Source organism: Eschrichtius robustus, chromosome 19 (genome assembly GCF_028021215.1).
Source record: "Eschrichtius robustus isolate mEscRob2 chromosome 19, mEscRob2.pri, whole genome shotgun sequence".
Classification (NCBI taxonomy): Eukaryota; Metazoa; Chordata; class Mammalia; order Artiodactyla; family Eschrichtiidae; genus Eschrichtius; species Eschrichtius robustus.
Genome location: NC_090842.1, coordinates 9,752,761 through 9,779,412, shown reverse-complemented (window position 1 = coordinate 9,779,412; position 26,652 = coordinate 9,752,761). Strand labels below are relative to the sequence as shown.

At 43.5% G+C, this 26,652-nt stretch overlaps 1 protein-coding gene across 1 annotated transcript in view; it reads left to right on the top strand.

Moving 5' to 3' along the window:
• WWOX (WW domain containing oxidoreductase) overlaps positions 1 to 26,652 on the top strand; it is a 973,507-nt gene that overhangs the window by 690,389 nt on the left and 256,466 nt on the right. The window lies entirely within an intron of this gene.

The window sequence follows — 26,652 nt, the reverse complement described above, 5'->3', positions numbered from 1 at the left end:
GGCAAAATTGATTCCCTAAGACCAACTTCTAGTCAAGTTATGTAATTAGCCAGGAAGGGAGGCTGGGACAGTGAGATGCACAGGGCTCTCCCTGAAGAGGTCAGACGTATTATCATTGGTTAGATGCCGTATCTTTAAAACACCATCAGCTCGGAAAACACTATCCATTAGCAAGAGATCAGAGCCATGAGAAACCTCAAAAGGTCAAAGGGTCTGTTCCGGGGGCTCCGCAAAAGAGCTCAGCATCCCAGAAGGACGATTAGCCTTCCAGCTCTGGGGCTGTCTGAGAGCACCACAGGTCTGTATATTTCTTTGCTTTAGTGAATTAACCCGTTGGATTTCAGCCCTAGCTTTCGCTTCCCATATGCAACAGCCCACGTTACATCCTGCCAGAATAGATTTTGATTTCGATCATGTAATTGCTTTAGCCGAGGCAGTGTAAGGGGGTCTGAGACCCTGAACTTGGAGGGAGAGAGCTTGCTTGTGTCTCTGCTTATTGCTTCATGCGGGCAGAGGCCCTGAGCATCACCGAGCCATTTCCTCATCCTGGTGCACAGCTAGACTTGGTTTCCCACCCTCTCTGGTGTTAGCTGTGGCCCCATGCCTGCGTCCTGGCCAGTGGAGTATTGGTGGAAGTGGTGTTGGCCCTTCTAGGTCTGCCCCATTCAAACCTGCCGTGCACAACCCTCCATCCCCCTCCCCCTGCTGGTTTGGAAGCCACACTTTAAAGATGGTAGGGCCACGAGATGAAAAGAGCCAGTGTCCCTGAGTCACTGAACAAAGCCACGCCACCCCACTGATCAAGAATACTCCTTCTGGATTTTCTGTAAGTGAGAAACCTTTTATCACATCACAGCGGCCACCGTGACCCTAACTGGTGCACGTGTTCGCAGCTACTTTCTGGCCAGGAATTATGGCTCCAAATTCAGATACTGCTGGTCAGTCTGAGAAGCTTGAGAGATGGAGGCTTGCCAACCGCAATTGCAAATGGAGTTATTCATTTGGCTTGTACAGGTTGAGAGGGTTCCCTTTACAGGACATTCCAGTTATTGAGCATAGAGTTTGGTCACCTTGTCTTTATCTTGTCTGGTTGAATTCTGTAAGAACTAAATGTTGTGTATCTGCAATGCTAGAGATCCCTTTTGCAGGATCCTGGGAGATTTTTCCATCTAAATAGCTTGATTGTTACTCTACAGGGTAATCATAAATGTAAATCAACTTAATATGACTTGATTGCTGGTGATGACTTTGTCCCTCTGATGATGCCAGCCAGTAAGTGCCACTCAGAAGGATGTGGGCAGACGCTACCCTGCGCGAAATGTCACCAGGGTCCTGGGCATTTCAGATTTTAAAAAATGAAAAATGACACTGTGACATCGCTGGTTCCTATTAGCAAAATAACAGGTGATGTATCAAAATCATTGACTCGGAAGACAAAGTATTCGCCCACCATTTGGGGAAGGCGCTTGTCTGTGTCTTTCCCCGACCAAAACAGTTCTCTGCGAAATTTCTTCATGAGCCCCCATCCCATCATCTGCCTTGATCAGACATTTGCTTATTGGATTAATTTTGAAAGGGAAGTTGATACGGTTCACACAAGTGTATGTAGCTCCCAAATCTTCTACTTCCAACTTTTCATCTCTGTCACCCCAGCTTTATAACAAGATGAACGATCCAGGAAGGAAAATGGGAGAATTCTGAATTTTAATTTGCTGTTTCTTCACACAGACAAAATACCCTGAGCTCAATCAATGCCCAGAAATGAAGGCCAATAGATAATGATTGGGGGCCGAGGGAAGCTTGGGTTTCCCACCTATTGTTTCAAACTCTAATTAGGAAAAGGGAATTCAGGAGCATTGTCTTCTCCCAGCATGCGGACACGATGTTATCATTGTGTTTACAGGGGTGGTCAGGTTCCCAGCCCAGGGTTCTCCTGCACGGATAACCGTCCCATCTTGATAAAACAATACCCTCAGCCGAGTCCTAAACACACCGCACGAGGAAGACCCTATGCTGACGGCAGGGAGGAAGCCACACATTAGCAAACAAGTTTGCAGGCCAGGAAGTTTTAATCAGTTCTTTCTACTCCAGGAGGGATGATGGATGGAGGCCCCGTTTCAGAGGGGTTTCCTTAAGATAAAACAATAATGCCATGCTCTCAAGAACCTCGCTCGACAGCAGAAAGCTGTGATTAATTCCCCAAAAGTCAAACATGGGAAGACTGGCAAGATGAGATTATTTGCTGAGTATAATTAGCCACAATTATCACTGAAAAGAATTTGGGGAAGTGGTGTGGGATTCTACTCTTAAAGGGAAAAAAGCTCTGTAAAGGAGGATTATGAATAGGGTAACCTTATACTTTACTATTTAATCAGTCTTGGATATTTTTTAAAGTGAAAGGAGACACTAATAAGAATTATTCCAGGAAAACAGGCATAAATTAGGATTGTCCTAGACCAGTAGGGATGAATGACCACTTTGCCTGTTAATAAGAAGTCAAGCCCAGTCACAAAATTCACAGATTTGAAAAGAACCAAAGTGGTCATATCTGGGATAGACTCTGAGCTAAATCTTTTATAGATTCTGGGAAAGTTTGTCAAATTGTAACAACTCGGAGTCAGGAAAGTAGTTTCCTGTTTTTCGCTGTATGGAGTTACCATAGACACTTTCTACTGCAAGTGAAAGAGAACTTCACCCAATCAGGCTTATCTGACTGGAAAATGTAGGCGTGACAAGGAGATGGGGTAAAGCTTGATCCAGGAGCTAAATGATCAGGACCTGACTTCCATCTTTTTATCCTTAGTTTCATTTCCTCAGCATTGGCTCCATTTTCTGACAGGCTCACTCTTTGGATGTCATGACAAGTATCAGCAGCTCTCAGCCATATCTTTCCTGGTTCAACCCAGTGGGAAAAGACCAGTGTCTCTTTTCCTGGGATTCAGTCTGACCCAGCTTGGATCACGTGCTCATTCTGAACTAGTCTCTGTAGCTAGAGAGATTTGGAAGTTTGGCAAGGCTTGAGTCATAGGACTCACCCCGGTGCGTATACCGCAGACCATCCAAAGCTTATGAACTAAGAGTTCAGGAGACTCTGGTTCCCTGAAATCAAATCACAGAACCATTATCAAAAGAAGTGGAGATGGTTTCCTGGTGGACTGAACTCAACACACATCCTTTATGTACCTCCTGACCTATGTAATTCCTGTTGCTGTGTTAGCCAGTGGTAGCCACTTACCTGCACGTGTGCATTAATTAGGCAAGGTCCATCTGGTCTGATACCCACCTAGCCCAACACCTGGCTGATTCTTTTTTTTAAACTCAGGACGTTATGGAGACAACAAAGCCATCAGTTGGGAATTATCCCCATCCTCTCAACCACCACTGCCACAATCTGGAAACACGTTTCCGTTCCCTTGCTACCGAAGCCCATGTCCTTGAACTTTACCACCCATCACATTTGCAGCTTGCTATTTAATGTCTTTCTTTCCCGTGTGACTGCAAGGTACAAACGCGCAGGGACTGTTTCTTTAGTTCATTATCGTGGCCCCCAGAACCTACCACCATCCCACATATAAGAAATATTAATTAACATCTACTGTTTTTGCCATTTTTGTAGTTTATTTAATGAACATTTAATATCTCATGATTCTACCCGTGACCAATTCTTTTTTTTATTAACGTCCTCGTTATTATTCTTTTTCATTGAAGTATAGTTGATTTACGATGTTGTATTAGTTTCTGGTGTACAGCACAGTGATTCAGTTTTATGTCTGTATCCATCTATTTCACATTCTTTTCCATTATGGTTTATTACAAGATACTGAATATAGTTCCCTGTACTATACAGTAGGTCCTTGTTGTTTATCTGTTTTATATATAGTGATGTGTATCTGCTAATCCCCAATTCATAATTTATCCCTCTCCAACCTGCTTTCCCCTTTGGTAACCATAAGCTTGTTTTCTATGTGTGGAAGTCTGTTTCTGTTTTGTAAATAAGTTCATTTGTGTCATACTTCAGATTCCACATATAAGCAATAACATATGGTATTTTTCTTTCTCTGTCTGACTTAGTTCACTTAGTATGATAATCTCTAGGTCTATCCATGTTGCTGCAAATGACATTATTTCACTGTTTTTTATGACTGAGTAGTATTTCACCGTATATATGTACCACATCTTCTTTATCCATTCATCTGTCGATGGATATTTAGGTTGCTTCCATGTCCTGCCTATTGTAAATAGTGCTCAGTGAACATTGGAGTGCACGTATCTTTTCGAATTAGAGTTTTCTCTGGATATATATGCAGGAGTGGGATTGCTGGATCATACGGCAACTCTATTTTTAGTTTTTTAAGGAACCTCCATACTGCTCTCCATGTGACTGCACCAACTTACATTCCCACTAACAATGTAGGAGGATTCCCTTTTCTCTACTCCCTCTTCAGCATTTATTATTTTCTACTATTTTTTTAATAGAGAATTATTATTCAAATGGAGGAGGGAGAAATTCAAATAGGAATTATTTATTTATTTATTTATTTATTTATTTATTTATTTTTGGCTGTGTTGGGTCTTCGTTTCTGTGAGAGGGCTTTTTCTCTAGTTGCGGCGAGTGGGGGCCACTCTTCATCGCGGTGCGCGGGCCTCTCACTATCGCGACCTCTCTTGTGGCGGAGCACAGGCTCCAGTCGCGCAGGCTCAGTAGTTGTGGTTCACGGGCCCAGTTGCTCCGCGGCATGTGGGATCTTCCCAGACCAGGGCTCGAACTCGTGTCCCCTGCATTGGCAGGCAGATTCTCAACCACTGCGCCACCAGGGAAGCCCCCTACTATTTTGTTTTTTAATTGAGAATGCCCATATTATAGAACTAAAATTTAGCAAGGAACACATATAGATCACAAAATACTGATATCCTAGGTGGGATTTTATACACATTTGCTATTTTTCTTTTCTAAAGGGCACATTCTCAATGTGTGTCTATGAAACCCCTCCCTCTTCTGGGTCAGCTTGTTCTGATGCAGATTCCTGCAGTCATCCTTTTGTGGCAGGGCTGGAACAAGGCTTGGTTATTCTCGGTTTCAGGGCCCCTGTCTTTGTCTCTGCTATGAATGTGTTCAGTGGTTTTTGAAAGAACAGGCTGGCTTTTCTGAAGACCTCTTCTTTCCTTCTGCGATGGGCTGCAATATGCTTGCTGCTGTTTTGTGTCTTTCGGGCAGGATTAGTATTATTAGTTTTACTACTCATGGTAATAACAGCCAATGTTGATGGAGGTTTATGGGATCAGCTCCATGCTGAGAAGCACTACTTGTGTTATCGAAGCCTGTCCTTAGGCCCTGAATTTCCTCTCAATATTCCCATTTTACAGATGAGGAAATAAATGCTCAGAAGAGTCAAGTTGCTTGTCTAAACTCTATGTCCCAGAACCTAAATTGGCTTCTCTCTTCAATTTGCCTGGTCTTACATGACCACTGCTCCCACGTCGGAACATTTCCTCCCGTCTTTCCTGAGCGGCTGCTCCAAGAATAGAGGGGGTAGTTAATTTTGTTGCATGTGGTAAGAAGAGTAGTTTTCTGATCAGACCCAGGTCGAAGGAAGATCTTCCGTCTTAGGTGGAAACACAGTTGTGATGACACCTCCTGTGCAAGTTTATCACGTTCAGTCATAGCAGGAGCAGCCAAGAGGCTGTTCCGGTTTATCACTTCCAACCCAAATTAATAAGCCACCCGAGGTCCTACATTAAACTCAGTGGTAGAGAATTTAGTGGTAGCGATGTATTAACAGTGGTGCAGATAACAATAACAGGAACAAGAACCACGGTAACCAACAGGCATTGAGTAATTACTGTGCAGCTGGGCTCTGTGTTAGTCACTTATGTGCATTGCTTTATTTCATCCCAGCACTTCCGTATGGCAGAGCCTCCCTTACTATCACCCTTTCACACCCTTATTATCACCCTTAACAGGTAAGTAAACAGAGGCTCAGAGAAGTTAAGCAGTTTGCCCAGAGTCAAACAGAGAGCAAGCAGTAGACTCTAGAATTTGCATTCAGGCAGTTTGACTCCCGAATCTTTGTCCCTATGTGTTTTGTTCCACTGTGTGTCCTAAGATCAGATATCCCCTTTAAAAGCCATCACTGTCCTCTAACAGGCATCATTACTCTTAAGTGGCTTTATTTTCTTATGTAAGAGATCCTGGAGATACAGTATGTGCCAGTGTGTTCACAATCCAGTCTGTACAGTTCTACAGCAGTGCCCTCTCTTGAGCTAGAAAGTGCTTTGGAAATAGAGACTAACAAACACATAGGCTTATGCTTTTTATCCTTCCATCCTTTTAGAAAAAGAGGACTGAGGGGGGACCGTATCCGTCAGGATAGATTAGGTAAGCTGCAGTAACAAACAAGCCCCCAATCTCCATGGCTTATATATATATTAAAAAAGTGAGTTCTTAGACATGCTCTAGACCCATCAAGAGCTGGCTCTGCTCCTCAGCGTCTCTGATGCCACAGCTTCTCTGCAGGACTCGTTGCACAGGGGAGAGAGAGAAGATGAGTTCTTAAAGCTTCCTCCTGGCAGTGACACCTGTCATTTCAGCCCTGTTTCACTGGCCACAGGAGGTGACCCGGTCACTCGTAGGAAGGGCTGCACAGTCTCTTGCTGGAGTGGACAGTAGATAATCGTGCACAACAGTGCTGTCTCTCATGGGTGCTAATGTGACATTTCTCCCTCGTGCCTCTTTCCTGTCTTGTTGCCCCAAACCCTAAGGTCATAACCACCAATAGTCCTTTGAACTCGTGGTTCTCACCTTTCTCAGAAGGCTGGATGATCTGCTATCTGCACCCGCACCCCAGCCCTCAGAGTTCCCATTGCCATCTTCCCTGCCTCCGTGAAATGTCATGTCAGACTGAAAATGCTCCCAGTTTTACTCTAAGTACAAAGAATACTCAGGTCAGAGGTTTGACCTGACTCGATTCACGTCTTTGAAACCCTCCTTTGTCTTTCAGAGAAAGTAAAGAGAGACAGAGAAAGTGTGACCTACTTTTTGTTATCAGCACCATTTCATCTGCAAAAAAACATGGCTTTTCTCTTCTTATTACGCTGAGCATGAAAATAAAATGTTTTCCAAAAGACCTGGCTTTGGCTGTCATGAGGCAGGCCAGGGACTTGTTCAGAACTCTGATGAACTCCATGAGCCAGGGATCCCATTTTTTTAAAACCATAATTGACTTCCAAACTGCTCTCCCTGTCCGTGAACAATATGTGGTACTTTTCTCCAAATATCAGCAGCAAGATAGGACAAAACCAGCTCCCAGACTGGCTGTTTGCTTGATATTAAGCTTTGCCAGTCCCATATAGGTCACGTTTCCAACCAGATTTTATGCTTATCTCTACATTACACCTTGTAGCAAGGGGGGAAAAAAAAAAAAAAAAAGAGCTTCTTGACATCTTTTTGAAGAATGGCGCTCTTTAAAACAACATAAGGGAACTTTTTTCTCAAACACTATAATGAGGGTATTCCAGTCTGCGGGCAAAACAGAGCTGTTTGAAACGACATTAGCCTCGACACCGCACTGTGCCAGAATAGATCCAGCTCTGTCAAAATGCCGCATTTGTTTTGCCATTACTCCTCACTGACTAAAATCGTTTGCTGAGGAAAGTTCTAGCTGACATGATTTCTGCCCCTGACGATAGAGACCGGATGAGTTCACTGGCCATGAGAAACACGGTAAACTCAGCAGAGTAATATCATTCTGAAGCATGTAAACTCCAAAACTCATAGGAACGGTAGCTCTTCACATTCTTAGCCTTGAAAAAGGGAGTTACCGTTTTCAGAGAGCTTTCACAGTCCTTACCTTCATCAAGTCTCATAAGAACTCTGCCGTTTAGATCGAACTACTTCCTCGCATCCTCATTTTCCTGATGAGGAAACTGAAGCTCAGAGGTTATAAGGATTCTGGACGTCTGCAGGTTAGAGATGGAAGGGAGAGGCATGGGCTTCCTGGCACCTCTTTCTAAATCCCGACGATTCCCGTAAGCAGAACGCCTGGCTCGCCCTGCAGTGGGATATGGGAGAGATTGAGGCACAATCCCCAAGGCCGTCCTCACTTCTGGCACCAACAGGCAGGTGTGCGGGCTGGTTCCCAAGCCACCCTCAGGTTTGATATCTGCTGGAAGGAAGGACTCACAGGATGCACTGAAGGCCGTTACGTCCGTGGTGATGGTTCATTACAGGACACAAGTTAAAGTCAGCCAAAGGAGGAGACACACGAGGCAGAGTCCAGGAAGAAGCTTCCAGTGTCCTTTCTCCCATGGGAGTCAGGACACACTGGTCTCCCAGTACTGACGTGAGATCCACGCCCGGAGATTGCCACCTGGCGAGGCTCGCCCGAGGCTCAGCGCTCGGAGCTTTCGCTGGGGCTCCGTCACGTGGTCAGGATCGAGCCATCGTGGACATAGTTGAGCTCAGCCTCCAGGTCAGCTGGTACCACGGGGCACATTGTCCCCATCGTGCCACGTGGTGGACCTTCCTGGAATGGCCCACCTCCACCTTAAGACTCTGAGGGAGTGGCCAGTCCTTGTCCTAAATCCCATTCTTCAGACTCTCCAGTGTGACCCAAGGCCCCCAGATCAGAAAAGACACTCCTATCAGGCAGATACTCTGTGTGACTGGACTGAGTTTTTTGATTTGGAAAAGCTCTTCCTGGCATTGGGTTCCAGCCTTCCCGTTTCCAGAGGAGGAAGCTGAGGCTGACAGATTGGATGCAAGCCATAAAGCTGATGAGGAGCTGCTGGACGTGGAGTTTGGGCATCTCAGGGCAGGGCACCATCACTAAGCAAAGGGCCTGTTTTCAATAGGAGCGTATGAATCGTACTAAAAACAAGAACTTAAAACTAAGGTTTTATTTGGCTAGAAATATTAAAATCTGTAAGGGAAAAAAAATATTCCACAGCCAGGAGTCAAACTTTCTCCTCCTTTTTCTTGCTCTCCTCCTACCCTGCCCGCTCTGGCAGCAGCCCTCACCAAAATAGCGTCATCGTCTTCCTTTCTAGTTGAGACCATTCCAAAAAGAGAGCCGTCATTTTCTTCTGCCTGAGTTCTTGATCCACCCTGCTATGTTTTTGCACCTACCTCTCTGATATCAAGTTTATATTTTATTTTGCGGGGGGTGGGGGGTGGTGAGAGGCAGGACCTTAACTGTTTTAGCAAATAACTTTGAACATTCTACCTATATGTATAATAATATAAACTTTAAACTCACAAAGCGTTAGCAGCTTTTATCTGGAAATCTCTTGAGAGAGGGCTGATGTGTCAGTCTTCTATGAATTGAGTGGTGTATTGCTTTTTCCTATTGGAAAGAATCAGTCATGTGAACTTTATTCTTCCAGAATAATTAGTTTTTATCTGCTTCAGAAAGTTCAGAGGAAAGATTTAGGGGTTTCTTAAACGGTGGCCTGGACTCACTGGTAGGAATTTTTAATCCATAGACAAGACTCTGGTTAGAGAAGGAGCAGGCTGGGCAGCCTCGGGAAAATACCTGCAAGGTCTTTGAGGCCACCTTGAAGACCCCGTGCCTTGTGAACGGATTTTGACTTGAATCTAAGAATTCACAGGCGTCTTAGGCTCTTTCTAATGTGGTTAGACCAATTTTATAACACTTTAAGGTTTGCAGTGCTTTTTTCTTTTTCAGTTGGCATTTGGGGCGGGGGGGTGCTTTTAAAAGTTTGTTTAAAAAATGGAACTTGCTGTCACCGTTCCTATCAGGAATTATTTATTGATAAAATCAGGGTAATGGCATAATGGAAAGAATCCAACTTTGGTGTCAAAATATCTCACTTAAAACTCCCACATAATAACTGGTTGTCTTTGAGTACATTACTAAAACTCTCAGCAACCCAGATTACTTATCTGTAAAATCCTTCCATGGTCGTTAGGAGAATGAGAAAGGAGATATTGGTAAAATATATGTCACAGTCCTTTTGAGTGTTTAGGAAGTGTTAATTTCCTCCCCTCTTATTAATCTCACGTTTATTAGTTGGTTTCTATGTGTATGTGTAACCATTTATGCCTTTAATAAGCTTACAGTTGGTCATTCTATAAGGTTTGCTATGTGATATCAACTGTTTTAAGTATTTAATACTTGGTGTGCATCTCTTTGGACCACTTTGTTACAGTGTGATTGAATTGTTTTGTGGATTTGTGTCTGAATATGCATATCTCTCTCATTAGACTCTAGTACACCATGGGCTCTCAATGTTTATTATTGTTAAAAGTTCATGCGTTGTTCCTCTTATAAAAATACATTAATTGGCTAAGCCTTGTGGAAGCCATGTGACCCAGGCTGATCTTTGCTGCCACTGGGTGGCAGCATACCAGGATTGAGAAAACGACCCCTCCACTGCTCGGAATATAAACACAGAAGTTCTGCAGCGGCATCGAAGTGAGAGCCATGCTTCTGAGTTACTTTTTGAAAGGAAAACTCTCAGGCAAAATATGTCAATGAAGTCGGGGGCAATAATTGCCTTCCTTGCTGTGAAGAAATGCCCTGACACTTCTAAAGTGTCCTCTTTCAAGTTCCCGGCATCTTAACCGGGAACTCACTGGTACATGTTGTTTTCTGCTTGTTTCCACTGGGAAGTCATAACTATGAAAAAGAAGGGATAATGTTACAGGGAGGAGATGCACATTTTTCATATATTCATGCTTCACCAGTCTGTAAAGATCTCCGTTTCTCAATGAGAACTAGACTTTCACCTGTGTCCTTTGCCGGAGATGTTAGAGGGGGAGTCTCCACCTTCCAGAGCTTCGCGTTTCTCTCAGAGGGTGAAGGTGCTGTTTACTTTTCGCAGAGCAACGCTTTGGCCCACAGTAAAGCAATGCTTCCAGGAAGAGAGCCTGGCGCAAGCCCTGGACGGGACCTAACAGGGTTTGGTCACTTCCTGATCCATTTATTTTTCATTTTTTCACACTCTTGCCTACCTTGAGAATGCAGGTGAGATATGGAACTGTTTCGTTTTTTTTTTATTGAAGTATTGTTGATTTACAATGTTGTTTTAATTTCTGCTGTACAGCAGAGTGATTCAGTTTTACATATATATACGTTCTTTTCTTTTTTTAATATTCTTTTCCATTATGGTTTATCATAGGATGTTGAATATAGTTCTCTGTGCTGTACAGTCGGACCTTGTTGTTCATCCATTCTGTATATAAAAGCTTACATCTGCTCCCCCCAACCTCCCCCTCCATCCCTCCCCCAACCCCCTCCCCCTTGGCAACCACCAGTCTGTTCTCTTATGTCTATGATTCTGTTTCTGTTTCTAGATAGGTTCATTTGTGGCATATTTTAGATTCCACATGTAAGTGACATCATATGGTATTTGTCTTTCTCTTTCTGACTTACTTCACTTAGTATGATAATCTCTAGTTGCATCCATGTTGCTGCAAATGGCATTATTTCATTCGTTCTTATGGCTGAGTAATATTCCATTGTATCTATGTACCACATCTTCTTTGTCCATTCATCTGCCGATGAACTTTTAGGTTGTTTCTATGTCTTGGCTCTTGTGGGTAGTGCTGCTGTGAACATAGGGGTGCATATATCTTTTTGAATTAGAGTTTTGTCCAGATGTATGTCCAGGAGTGGGATTGCTGGATCGTATGGTAATTCTATTTTTAGTTTTCCGAGGAACCTCCATACTGTTTTCTACAGTAGCTGCACCAACTTACATTCCCACCAACAGTGTAGGGGGTTGAGATATGGAACAATTTCAATCCAACCGTGAATGTGGCTGGACAGACAGAATCTGAACCTAGAGGGGAGGGCAAAGGGACTAGGGAGGGGAGAGCTGACAGTAGATTGCAGAGTCTCTGATGGATTAGGTGGAGGGAGAGTGCAGGTAAGGAGAGAGGGCAGTTCTTAATAGACATTTAGAGACTCTAAGAAGATAAAGCTCGGCGCATGCAATTGAAATGTAGTTACACTTAATTTCGTTTGCTGACTTAGTTTGTAAGTTTGTGTCTATCGTTTTGGGTCCATGTGTCTTGGAGGGACAATGGCACAGTGAAGCTAGGGGCATTTAGATACTTGTTGGCCCTCGTTTCACAGAAAGCAGACAAAGTCTTCTTTGCAGATGTTCTGCAGCTGCTGGAGTAGGTTGTTGGTTCATTCGATCAGCAGGGCTGGTGTTTGGGCAGCGTGCACCAGTGTGGCCGTTACTCGTGGTTCATGTGTTAAAACACTGCAGTCCGGGTTAATAAGAGCTGCGACCAGCCTTCCTGGATCCAGCAGCTAAAGGGTTACAGCCAGTCTGGCCGGGGCCTGGGCTCCACCATTTGGGTATTTACATGTGTCTGTTCCGAATGGCCAGGGCTCAGACCATACCGGCTGGTTAATATTTTGAATAGGTTGGCTGTTGCCTTCACAGATGCTTATGGAGTCAAGGATGCCAGGCCGGCTGGCGGATGTTGCGCGATCAGCACACCTGCAGACCCCACCTTCAGAGACGGCGCGTTCTACGCGGATCAGCGATGGCTAGGGGACGGTCGCGCTGTGTCCGGTGGAGAACATGTAACACAGAAGTTTAAGGTGCCAGGGGAACGTGCAACAGAGCAGTTTAGTGGTTGGAGCAGGGCGGACAAAACCACCACCCAAGGCACTGACCTTGGAAGCCTAGGGAGATAGAGGGGGCCGGGAGAAGGGGCTCCAGGTGTTAGTGGCCGACCTCGCCCCTGCTCAGCCGTGCTCTCGACTCTGGACTAGGCAACCCGCCAGGGTGGTCATCTTCCTCCTCCCTGCCTCCCACTGCCTTCCAGCAAGCCGCTGGGCACATCGTTTTTGTTTTTGAAGGACCTGATGGAAGCAGCCTGTGTTTCTGGGAGAGAGCCTGGGTCTGGGCAGGAAGAGAGCCAGCCAAGTGCCGATTTTGACCTTGCCCTCCACTGGCTGGGAGGGCGGGTTGGGAAAGTCATGGCAGCACCTCCCCGAGTCTGACTTTTCTTCTGTATAGAAAATGAGCCTTGTTTTGAGGAGGAAATGAGGTATGTATTACCTGTGAGTAGGCGTGTCAGTGCCTGGCCAGTTGCTACTAGGACGTAGACATCCTTTGAGTTTGAGGTTAGTGGAAAGAGCGTGGTCCTTCCTTCTTTTCCAGCTCCCAGCAGACCTGGCTTTCAGTCCACTTTTCATCGGGGTGACCTTGGGCAGGTCATTTAATTTCCCTGAGCACGTTGGTTTCTTCATATGTAAAACAGAATAATAATAATAATAAGACATACTTAGTGGGTTGTTTCAGGGACTATCTAGGCTAGTACTTGCCAAGGCTTAACAATGTGTTTGGTACATAGTAGACTGCCAGTAAATGTTGTTACTTCTATCATGATCGTATGTGTCTGTTTACATGTCTGTTTGTAAGTTCATTGGAGACAGAGTTTTACATGCAGCCTGGAGCTTGACTCAGGGCAGGCACTCAGTCAATATTTGATAAATGGACGTTGGCTATTTGAGCTCTGAAATCACCTAAATAGTAGCACTGAGACTCCACAGGAGTTGATGTACTGTTTGTGGTCATGTGTTCTCCTTTAAATCCAAAGTGGAGAGAAGGAAGGTAATTAAGGCATAATTATCAGACTTAATCAAGCACTTATTTATCGACTTGGTGCCTGGGTTTGTATCTTTTGTCTCTGACTTTAGCTTCGTTTCAGTGCCCCATGTGGAGGAATCTGCCTGCGTACCTTGAATAAAGTGTCTTTCTTTGGAAGACAGATAAAGTAGGGATTTCTCTTACTATGTTTATTTTTGTTTTTAACTCTGAAGTTCAGTGAATTATTCTTTTGCTCAGACACATATTCTGAGCCCTCCCTTTTGCTTAAGTTTGCAGGGATTTGTGCTTAAAACTGAATAAACAGTCTCAGCAGTGTGTGTGTGTGTGTGTGTGTGTGTGTTATGAATTCTTGCAGGAATGTATAAACAAACCAAAAAAATCATAGCCACAGATTCTGGATGCTGTGGTCCCCTGGACTTCAAAAGCCCTTTGTCCATGTGTATTTACATAATGTAACCCCCATGTTTGAGTTTCATTAAACCCATGAATTTAATAGTAAAGTGTTTGGACATATGCTTTCTTTACCACTCTTCTTGTACTGAATATTTTTCCCCTTTGGAAGTAAATATTGATTTTTTTGGTACAGATATTTGATGCTTTGGGGGCCTGTTAAAATAATGGTAAATACTTTTCCTAAATAGACAAAATGTAAGAAAATCTGAGAAGGGGTTTCTTTGACTTACTGGGGAAAAAAATAATAGGGAAGTCAAAATGGGAGAATGTTTGGTTCTCTTTCATCAACACTTTTATGGACCCGCATTGCTGTGTTTCTGTAATGTTGTGTATAAAACACAGTTTAAGCGAGCATGCAGCCTCAGTCTTAGAAAATGAAAAGATACGAACTTGAACCCGAGCTTCCCTGTCGAGAGAATTACAATGTGTTTTAGCCCTAGGCTTCATTCAAGTTAAATTTACAATGTTTTCCCCTAACAATAACAGCAACACCAAAATACCCCTTTGAGTTGAAATGTGTGTTAAACTTTACATATATGCATGCATATAAATGTACTTCTCTGTATATATATATAATGTATGTTCACATATACTTACATTAGATTTTTCGGGTATTTCCTTTTTGCCTTCAGGTCATTGCACAGAATATCCACGTCAACATGGTGTCAAAATAATCAAAATGTATTTAACGCTCTCTCAAAAAGTCCATGTAAGAATAAGTTCGTGGTTTGGGGGTTATTTTCAGACCATAAATTGAAGTGTAAATATTCAAATTATTTTCATAAACTATTCAGTTCTGTTGGGCTTTTATGTTATCATACAGCAAATTTTTTGTATTTAAGTTTTCTAGCAGTTCTCTTTTTTAAGAGGCTCAAGTGTCCCATAAAAAGCAAATACTTGAATTGTCAGTTTCTAGGCACTGCATATTTTTCCTTCTGCTTGCCTTATTTTTATAACAGTGATTTATAAAGACATTACTAAAGGAAAGGAAAGAAAGATTTTGAAGAGGAACTGCTATATAACGCTACTTAAAAATCTATTTCCAGTGCTAAGGAGAGGGGGGAAAAAAAAAAATACCTCCTGGCATCCTTTAAGAGTATGGTCTGGGATCTGAGTGAGATGGCCATACCTTGAGTCATTATCTTCCAAAAGTGTTTATTGAGCTTAGTGGGGAAGGAAGGCAGGATAAGATTGCCAGACTCCATTCCCATTTCTGGGGGTAGGAGGGACAGAAGAGAGACTGAAAGTCCAGCCTGGACTGCTTGCTCTTGGAAGAACCGTCTTTTAGAAGATGGCTTTGAATGGAAAATAGAAGAATGAGGCCTGGGGGGTTTGGAGGTGGGGGGTCTGTCAAAGATCACCAGAATGTGACCTCAGGCCATGCAGTAAGGAAGACAGGGATTCTGGAAATGCTATTGGGCAGGAGCTGTTGCTTGTCCCCCAGGGCCACGTCCACCCTTCTTTCTTAGTCACAGAATTTTCCAAGAGGTTCATGACGGTTCAGAATAAGAATTCCATGCCCTAACTTCCCTTCCAGCAATCCGTGACCATGTGACCAGGTTCCAGCCAATGGGATGGCAGGGAAGTCCCATGTGGTCTTCTGGGGCATGTCTTTAGGAGAAGGATGCTCATCCTCTTGCCTTCTTCATGCTCCTCTTTCCTTCCCTGCCGTCTGGGATGTAGCCGTGAGGGCTGGCAGGGGAACCGCATTTTGAAGAGAGGAGGCTTGGTCCCTAAAATTGTATCATACCATAGCCTAAGGCTGATTATTCCAGGATTTTTTTTTAATACAAACTTCTCTCAATTGAAGGCATTATATTTGGGGTTTTGGTTAATTGCAGATAAATCTACTGGGTAGATTGATTGGGGACAAATAGCAGAATGAAAAGAACGAGTGAGTAAAGTGAAGGAGGACAAATTGAAACGCCCTGGGAAGAACCCATGGTGCCGTGGAGGCATCCACCCCACACGTATTTGTTGTGATGAGTCAGTCATGTTTCTAGACACTGAGATGACAAAGACAAATTGAACTGAACGGCAGTGAGCTGTAGTGGCAGCTTTGCTATGAATTACTTCTGGATTCACCCGTAGGCTCCTTCACTAACTAGTACCCTTATGAACCTAGGCATGTCAGTAGCAGCCTCAGTTTCCCTGTCCATAAAATGGGGATGGTCACATCTACCTCCTGTGGTTGATGCGGGCATCACATGTCAAAATGCACATGAACTATTTTGTATAGTGGTACGGCATATGGTAGGTAAGAATTTAAAAGGCTTTGGTTTAAAAATGATAATAAAAGGTTTTATCATTATCGTCAAGGAGCTTACAGTCTCAGAAGGAAGACGGAGTTACGAGAACGTAAGCAGATAGCCCTCGCACTCAGGAATAGTGGGGAACTGGCAAGGGGCTGGGGGGGAGTAGTCCTGAGTGACTTGCGCCTCCAGGTCAGCAGACAGGTACAGAAACCCCCAACCCGGGCTGGAGGGAGCAGGGGTGGTCAGGCAGGTTCTCCTTTTACTCCGAGACGGGAAGCATGAGCGGGTACCTACCGTGATGAAGCAGTGCAAGGGATGGATGAAGGATGGAGGGAAAATGCATGGTACCCAGCACATGTGTGCTGAACCAGAGATGGAATATCCAGCTGCACGTGGTCGGAACAGTTTGCTGGCCTGGGCCAGTTCAGGACAGTGAGGGTCACCGGGCATCTGCTTTGAGAACAAGTGAGGATCCGAAGACGGTTAGGATATGCTCCTTGACGCTGAGAAGCCTGTAGTCTTATAGAGGAGGCAGATATTGAAGTAATTAAGTGTATTTTTTTAATTTAATTTTTATTTTATATTGGAGTACAGTTGATTCACAGTGTTGTGTTAGTTTCAGGTGTACAAAGGGATTCAGTTATACATATACGTATATCCATTCTCTTTCAGATTCTTTTCCCATTTAGGTTATTACAGAGTCTTGAGTAGAGTTCCCTGTGCTATACAGTAGGTCCTTGTTGATTATCTACTTTATGTATAGTAGTGTGTATTTAAAAAATAAAATAAAAGGTAATTAAGTGTAATACAGCACGGAATGTGAAACCATGGGATCATCTACTGGCCTGGCTACAGTACAGAAGGACAAGTTGTTTAATTGTCCAGCTGGGCAATACATTGGAGAAGGGTTCCCAGAGCAGAAGACACCTGGGCGGAAGTTTGAAGGCAATTCCACTGGCAGCACCAACCTAAGCTGCTGGTATGTCCAGGGGCTTGAGCTCAACCCTTCAGACGTAGAGAGGCAGCCCTTTTGTCTGAGCTGCTCCTGGAGTGCTGGGTCCAACTCCTCCTGAGGCACGAAGATGTCTGGGTACGGTCCCCAGGGAGAGAGATTTTTTTCTTAAACTGACCGGTCGGTGACCCAAGGTAGCCCTGGGGACAACCTTCAGCCGTTTCGCCACCCTGGCCGTTTTTCTTCATGTGGACACAGCCCACGTCTGGATGAGAACATGCTGTGTAAGACAGTTCCTTTTCACTTCGCCCCTCGAAATGTGCAAACCCACACCACAGATAGATCCCAGATGCCGTTTTCCTGCTCTCGCAAACCTTGAAGTGGGCACCGCCAAGCGGGCACACCTGCCAAGGAAAATGCTGTCCTCGAAATGTTCCTGGCACCCCGTTCAAGCGGTGCCGACCAAATGCTGGAATCTCTGACCTCCCTGAAAGAGAAGCCCGCAGCTGCGGCCTCTGGGGTGAATTCCCCTGATGGGAGGACCCGGTGGAATTAAAAAAGACCTAATCCACATCACAGAGAGCTGGCCCATCACTCAGGGCTGGGGCAGTGGTGGTTTCTAGGAGGGACCTTCCCAGAAGGGAGATGACTCAGGCTGGTCCCAGCCCCTCCTGAGGACCAAGCAGACAAGGTGAGGAGCTAAGAGCCGTTTGGTGGTCACCTGGCCCAGCCCCTGCATCCAGAGGACAGATGTGAGTTCCATAACCTCAGCCAACAGAGGACGTGGTGAAGGTTGAACTGTGTCCCCTTCACTCGGGTTGAACCATCAGTGTCCAAACAGCAGACCACGTCCTACCCACACCCTGAAGGGCCGTGGGCACAAGATGCATCAGCCTCAACGATAAGACTTTCTGCAAGATGGATAGCTGGGTCAGGAAAGCAGGGCTTGGTAGTCAAAGGGATCAGTTGCTCCGCCTGAGTACTTTCTCCCATGGGGTACTCTTTCAACAGTTCTTTAAAAGGTGACGTGTTGCCTTGATGATTTTAAAGACCGAGGTGGTGGGAGAGCTTAGGTTAGGACAGGTTAGAGGAAGCAATGGGAACCCCTCCCTTGAAGCATCACTGCTCAGACCCAGAGGCCCAAGGTGAAAGCGATTAGATGGCTGGCATCTGTTTTCATGTGCCCACCTCCCCCCGCCAACCACTCTGCAGGCCTTTTTCTGCAGGGTCATTTGTGGAGGGCCTTTGATGCCAGAACCAAAAGTTTAAACTCTGTTTAGTTGGCAGGGGGGCCAGAGCAGCGTTTTCTTTTGTTTTTGTTTCGTGTTGGTTTTTGGTTTTTTTAAGAAGACAATAACGTGATAACAAGGGTGTTGCTGGAAGATTTAAATGTATATATTTAAATATATATATATGGCAGATGTCAAGGAAGAAGAACGTAGAGGCTGAGAAATAATTAAGGGGTTATGATTGTATTTTAGCCCAGGGATGCTGAGATTCTAAGCTTGGTTGACGAGGTGCGTTTCTAGAGGAAGAAATGGGTTGGGAACGGTTAGTGGTGATGGGTTGAGAGGACGGCTGATTGGATGTTGACGGTGAGAGAAAGGAGGCAGTGGTGACTTCCGGTCTGGGAGCCACGAGAATGGTGGTCCATGGACAGACTCAGGGAAGGCGAGATTAGGAGCTGCACTAGGGGAAGGTGGTGAGTTTTCATGGTTGAGTTCTGATATTTGGAGTGTGTGTCGTCCTTACCTTTGACCTCAGTCCTAATTCCCTGGACTGTGCTCCAGGTGGCAGCCTATAGCAGCCCATTCCAAGCAGGTTTTCCCAGGTCTTATCCTGGACGGCTCTGGACCTTTTGAAGTTCCTGAAACCAACCGAAGTCTTTCCCGGTCTCCCCAGGATGGATAAGGCTCTTATTATCCAGAGCCCATTCCTTGGGGGGGCTGGCCTGCCCAGTGAGTAAGTGATGAATGCGTGAGTGGATGCTAGAGAGCAATTAAGGAGCCCATTAAAACCCATGCCCGACTGGATTATTTTTTTAATTGTGATTAAATACACATACCATAAATTGCATCATCTTAACCCATTTTTAAGTGTACAATTCAGTGGTGTTAAATACATCCATATTGTTGGGCAACCATCACTACCCTTCATCCCCGTAACTCTTTTCATCTCTTGAAACTGAAACTCTGTACCTGTTAAAACAATAACTCTCCATTCTCCCCTCTCTCCAGCCCCTGGCAACCACCATTCTACTTCCTGTCTTTATGATTTTGACTATTCTAAATACCTCGTCTAAGTGGAATGATACAATATTTGTCTTTCTGTGACTGGCTTATTTCACTGACAGTAATGTCTTCAAGGTTCATCCATGTTGTAGCAGGTGTCAGAATTTCCTTCCTTTTTAAGGCTAAATAATATTCCATTGTATGTGTGTACCGCATTTTGCTTATTCATTCGTCGATGGACGCTTGGGTTGCTTCCATGTTTTAGCGATTATAAATAATGCTACTCTGAACATGGGTGTACCATGTTGAATTTTAACTTGCTTTCTGAGCAAGGCATACAACTTCAGAACTTCTCAGATTCCTTACTGGGCAAGGTCCATAGGCTGCATGAGTTTTGGAACGTGTCTTGGTTGTGCTTTTTCCTCTTGGTTTGGAAACCAACCCACCCTAGGCAAGGAGAGACTTCTGACAGCAGCTCAGCCATTACAGTTTCCAGCAAATGGCTCCAGTAGATCAACCATGATTTAAGTAAGAAAAAGTAAGTGGTACTGTTTAGGTGTGTCTAGAGTACGGTTTTAACCCATCGCTGTCAGGCTCATATAAAATTCCAGGCTCTGTAACCCTTTAACTTGAAGTATTACAGGGTGTCACATGTTAACTGGAAGCCAAGAGAAGCAAGGAGTTTTGTTCATGGTTAAATCTTGTAAAGATGCTTTTTAAAGCATATTAATCCATTAGTAATCCATTTGGATTTTAGAATGTGGTCATACGTTGTGGGGTATAATATGTACTAAACCTGGTCCTGGAAAATTTGTTTTTCTTTTTTTCATCTTTATTGGAGTATAATTGCTTTACAATGCTGTGTTAGTTTCTGCTGTACAACAAATTGAATCAGTTATACGTATACATATACCCCCTCCCTCTGAGCCTCCCTCCTACCCTCCCTATCCCACTGAGGGTAGTTGTATACAAAGACTCTTAAAAAGAGAGGGCAAAATCCCTTGATAAAGCAGTTTTGTTGGTTTCTAATATTTGGGGTTATTTTAAGAGATCTTTATTGGAGTATAATTGCTTCACAATACTGTGTTAGTTTCTGTTGCACAACAAAGTGAATCTGCCATATGCATACACATGTCCCGATATCCCCTCCCTCTTGAGCCTCCCTCTCATCCTCCCTACCCCGCCCCTCTAGGTCATCGCAAAGCACCGAGCTGATCTCCCTGTGCCATGCGGCTGCTTCCCACCAGCCAACTATTTCACATTTGGTAGTGTATGTATGTCAATGGTACTCTCACTTCGCCCCAGCTTCCCCCTCCCACCCCATGTCCTCAAGTCCATTCTCTATGTCTGCCTCTTTATTCCTGCCCTGCAACTAGGTTCATCGGTACCATTTTTTTTTTTTTTTTTTTTTTTTTTTTTTTTTTTAGATTCCATACATATGCGTTAGCATATGGTATTTGTTTTTCTCTTTCTGACTCACTTCACTCTGTGTGACAGACTCTGGGTCCATCCACCTCATTACAAATAACTCAATTTTGTTTCTTTTTTATGGCTGAGTAATATTCCATAGTATATATGTGCAAAACATCCTCTTTATCCATTCATCTGTTGATGGACATTTAAGTTGGTTCCATGTCCTGGCTATTGTAAATAGTGCTGCGATGAACATTGTGGTACATGTCTCTATTAGAATCATGGTTTTCTTAGGGTATATGCCCAGTGGTGGGATTGCTGGGTCATATGGTAGTTCTATTTTCAGTTTTTTAAGGAACCTCCATAGTGTTTTACATAGTGGTTGTTATCAATTTGCATTCCCACCAGCAGTGCAGGAGGGTTCCCTTTTCACCACACCCTCTCCAGCATTTATTGTTTCTAGATTTTTTGATAATGGCCATTCTAACCGGCATGAGGTGATACCTCGTTGTAGTTTTGATTCACATTTCTCTAATAATTAGTGACGTTGAGCATCTTTTCATGTGTCTCTTGGCCATCTGTATGTCTTCCTTGGTGAAATGTGCAAAAGCTTTTTGCTGTGCAAAAGCTTTTAAGTTTAATTAAGTCCCATTTGTTTGTCTTTATTTCCGTTACTCTAGGAGGTGGGTCAAAAAAGATATTGCTGTGGTTTATGTCAAAGAGTGTTTTTCCTATGTTTTCCTCTAAGAGTTTTATAGTGTCTGGTCTTACATTTAAGTCTTTAATCGATTTGGAGTTTATTTTTGTGAATGGTGTTAGGTAATGTTCTAATTTCATTCTTTTACATGTAGCTGTTCAGTTTTCCTAGCACCACTTATTGAAGAGGCTGTCTTTTCTCCATTGTATAGCCTTGCCTCCTTTGTTGTAAATTAGGTGCCCATATGTGCATGGGTTTTATCTCTGAGAATTATATCCTGTACAATTGATCTGTATTTCTGTTTTTGTGCCATTAGCATACCGTCTTGATTACTGTAGCTTTGTGGTATAGTTTGAAGTCAGGGAGCCTGATTCCTCCAACTCCATTTTTCTTTCTCAAGATTGCTTTGGCTATTCGGGGTCTTTTGCATTTCCATACGAATTGTAAAATATTTTGTTCTAGTTCTGTGAAGAATGCCATTGGTAGTTTGATAGGGATTGCACTGAATCTGTAGATTGCTTTGGGTAGTATAGTCATTTTCACAATATTGATTCTTCCAATACAAGAACATGGTATATTTCTCCATCTGTTTATGTCATCTTTGATTTCTTTCCTCAGTGTTTTATAGTTTTCTGGGTACAAGTCTTTCGCCTCCTTAGGCAGGTTCATTCCTAGGTATTTTATTCTTTTTGTTGCAGTGGTAAATGGGAGTGTTTCCTTAATTTCTCTTTCTGATTTTTTGTTGTTGGTGTATAGGAATGCCAGAGATTTCTGTGTATTAATTTTGTATCCTGCAAGTTTACCAAATTCATTGATTAGTTCTAATAGTTTTCTGGCGGCATTTTTAGGATTTTCTATGTATAGTGTCATGTCATCAGCAAACAGTGACAGTTTTACTCCTTCTTTTCCAATTTGTATTCCTTTTATTTTTATTTCTTCTCTGATTGCTGTGGCTGGGAGTTCCAAAACTATGTTGAATAAGAGTGGTGAGAGTGTACATCCTTGTCTTGTTCCTGATCTTAGAGGAAATGCTTTCAGTTTTTCACCATTGAGTATGATACTTGCTGTGGGTTTGTCATATATGGCCTTTATTATGTTGAGGTAGGTTCCCTCTATGCCCATTCTCTGGAGAGTTTTTATCATAAATGGGTGTTGAATTTTGTCAAAAGCTTTTTCTGCATCTATTGAGATGATCATATGGTTTTTATTCCTTAATTTGTTAATGTGGTGTATCACATTAATTGATTTGCATATATTGAAGAATCCTTGCATCCCTGGGATAAATCCCACTTGATCATGGTGTATGATCCTTTTAATGTGTTGTTGGATTCTGTTTGCTAGTATTTTGTTCAGGATTTTTGCATCTATGTTCATCAGTGATATTGGTCTATAATTTTCTTTGTTTGTGATATCTTTTTTCTGGTTTTGGTATCAGGGTGATGGTGGCTTCGCTGAATGAATTTGGGAGTGTTTCTCCCTCTGCAATTTTTTGGAAGAGTTTGAAAAGGATAGGTGTTAGCTCTTCTCTAAATGTTTGATAGAATTCTCCTGTGAAGCCATCTGGTCCTGGACTTTTGTTTGTTGGAAGATTTTTAATTATGGTTTCAATTTCATTACCTGTGATAGGTCTGTTTATGTTTTCTAAGTCTTCCTGGTTCAGTATTGGAAAATTGTACCTTTCCAAGAATTTGTCCATTTCTTTGTGGTTGTCCATTTTATTGGCATATAATTGTTTGTAGTAGTCTCTTATAAACCTTTGTATTTCTGCAGTGTCAGTTGTGATTTCTCCTTTTTCATTTCTAATTTTATTGATTTGCATCCTCTCCCTTTTTTTCTTGATGAGTCTGGCTAAGGGTTTATCAATTTTGTTTGTCTTCTCAAAGAAACAACTTTTAGTTTTATTGATCTTTGCTATTGTTTTCTTTGTTTCTATTTCATTTATTTCTGCTCTGATCTTTATGATTTATTTCCTTCTACTGACTTTGGGTTTTCTTTGTTCTTCTTTCTCTAGTTGTTTTAAGTGCAGGGTTAGATTGTTTATTTGAGATTTTTCTTGTTGCTTGACGTGAGATTGAATTGCTATAAACTTCCCCCTTAGAACTGCCTTTGCTGCGTCCCATAGGTTTTGGGTCATCATGTTTTCATTGTCATTTGTTTCTATGTATTTTTTTGTTTCTTCTTTGATTTCTTTAGTGATCTCTTGGTTATTTAGTAGTGCACTGTCTAGCCTCCATGTATTTGTGTTTTTTACAGTTTTTTTCCTGTAATTGATTTCCAATCTCATAGCATTGTGCTCAGAAAAGATGCTTGATACGATTTCAATTTTCTTAAATTTTCCAAGGCTTGATTTGTGCCCCAAGATGTGATCTATCCTGGAGAATGTTCCATGTGTACTTGAGAAGGAAGTGTATTCTGCCACTTTTGGGTGGAAAGTTCTATAAATATCAGGGCAAATGCCCTCTGCTCCTCTCCCGTTCCTCTCGGACGGCTCCTCCCGCCTGCCGCTCCTGATCTCCCTGGCCTCCCTCCTATGCCCCCAAGGACCCATGTGGCCTGAAGGGGGCTTTGGAGGGCAGGGGACCGGCCTAGGAGCTCAGCAGGCTCCCCGGGCCCCAGTGAGCAGGGCAGTCGCCCTCTGCTTGTCTCCCGTTCCTCCCGGAGAGTCCCTCCCACCTGCCCCTCCTGATCTCCCCTGCCTCAGGGACACCGATCCTGTCTGGCGTCCACTTCTCCTCCCCCTTCGGTCCCCCCATGTCCTACCGGTTCACTCTGGGGTTCCTCCCATCTCCTTGGGCGTCAGAGTCCCCACCAGCGGCTGCCAGGTGCCCTAGTTGTGGGGAGACGCTAGCTCCGCATCTTCCCACACCGCCATCTCGACTCTGCCTCTGGTCCTGGAAAATTAAGTGGGAATATAGTTTTAGACTACAGGGACTTTAAGGCAGTTTCTCAATAATCTTTTCTCGTCAGTTATCCTCATTCCTAGATTTTAAAAAATTTTGGTATATCAAATTTCCCTGAAGAGGGGCACACGTATAGGATGATTTTTTTTTTGGGGGGGGCGACTTTTAATTTTAAAAACATTTCAAATATAGCAAAAAGTTACCAGAATAGTATGAGCTACCCTGATGCACCAATACACCTGTGTTTTTAATTACACTAATTAGATACATAAGATACATAATCCTTAGGTATAACGATTAAATATTAATGGAATGGTCCCCCCCTTTTTTCTTTTGAGTGTGTGTTTTCTGTGGTCATGTAAATCCTATGGAGATGCTGAACATACATTTCTTGAGTTTTCTGATGCTCCAAGTTCTGTGCTAAGCATTGTCTTGTACGATTTAATTGTCCTTATATGATTTAATCCTCAGAGTCCTCTGTTACCCTCATTGTGCTCTGGGAGCCTGGTAACTTTCTTAAGGCTGTGCAGCCAACAGCAGAGCTAGGATTCCCACTCAGACTTTTTGAGTTCAAATTCTGAGTCCCTGGAATATCATCATCTGACATTGTATGTCAGGACCTTCCTGGACCACAGGAAAGACAGAGAATTGATGTTTTGAGAGGAGAGTGGCTTTCCACACATCTGGAAGTAAACCAAAGACACACACAGTGGGAAAGACAGGAAACAGATCAATGTTTGCCAAACTCTACCTCTTCAGACTCGGATACGGACCGTCCTTCAGACTTGGTCCTCCAGATCAGAATCAGTGTATGTCACCAAGATGTTTCCTGGGATGGTGATTTTTATCAAACATAAAGAATCAACCGAGGCTATGAACACAGAGAGCTTGAGGACCACCGCTCTGGGGGGCAGCAAGACCCTGAAAAGCAAGGGCTCTTCTTCATTCACTTTTCTGTCTCCAGCATTTTTCTGTCTTGGTGGGCCTGATCCGCTGGTCGTTCAGCTGTTGGAGCTGCCATGTCACCTCTGTCTTTGAGATCGCCATCAGCAGGATTCTCATAAATGCAGCAAATATGAAAAGTCCTTTCTGGGCATTTTAGTACATTCATTCACTCCAGAGGTGTTTTTTGAACACCTACTATGTACTAGTTTGGGGATATAGCACTGAAGGCAGGCGAAGGCTCTTTGTTCGTACAGACTCAACAAACGAATGAGTGAGCAAGACACAAGTTAGAGATTAGTGATAGATGGCCTGTTATAACGAGGTAAAGCCATAAAGGAGGACTGGGGATGAGAGTAGGCTAATTTGATTTGGGGGGTCCGGAACGTCCTTAGTAGAATCTGAGGCCTGAATTGCCAGAGGCAGCCAAAGGGGTGCTGGAAAGCAAGAGGTTCAGGCAAGGGGAACAGCAAATGCCCAATGCCAGTTTGACATAGTTGAAAAACAGAAAGATAGGAGTTGAAACTGAATGGCATGGGTTCAGAGCGAAACCTGATGAGGTTGGATAGGTGGGCCTTACAGCCCAAAGTAAGAAATTTGGAATTTCTGAGTGTATTGGGCCGCCACTGAGGGTTTTAGGCAGGACAAAGACCCCTTCAGATCTGCTGTCCCTCAGAGTGGATGCTAATCGTTCCCTGCTGCTGGTACCACTGCCGCTCAGAACCATGACCGTTGTGTATTACACTCAAACATAGATTCACTGAGCACCTTTTGTCTGTCAGATGTAAATTGGGTGCTGAACTTTGAAGGTGAATAAGAGGCAAGGTGGAGGGTGGGATGAATTGGGAGATTGGGATTGACATATATACACTACTATGTATAAAATAGTTAATTAATGAGAACCTACTGTACAGCACGGGGAACTCTACTCAGTGCTCTGTGGTGACCTAAGTGGGAAGGAACTCTAAAAAAGAGGGGATATATGTATACGTATAACTGATTCACTTTGCTGAACAGCAGAAACTAACACAACATTGTAAAGCAACTATAGTCCAATAAAAATTAATTAAAAAAAAAAAAAAAGTTGAATAAGAGGCAGTACCTGGCCTCGAAAGACTCCTGCCTGGAGAGTGTGTCTGTCGTCCTCTGCCATGTGCTTCCCTTATGCAGGAGAGCATGATTCTGCCATTGCTGGAAACATTTTTAAGGATTTCCT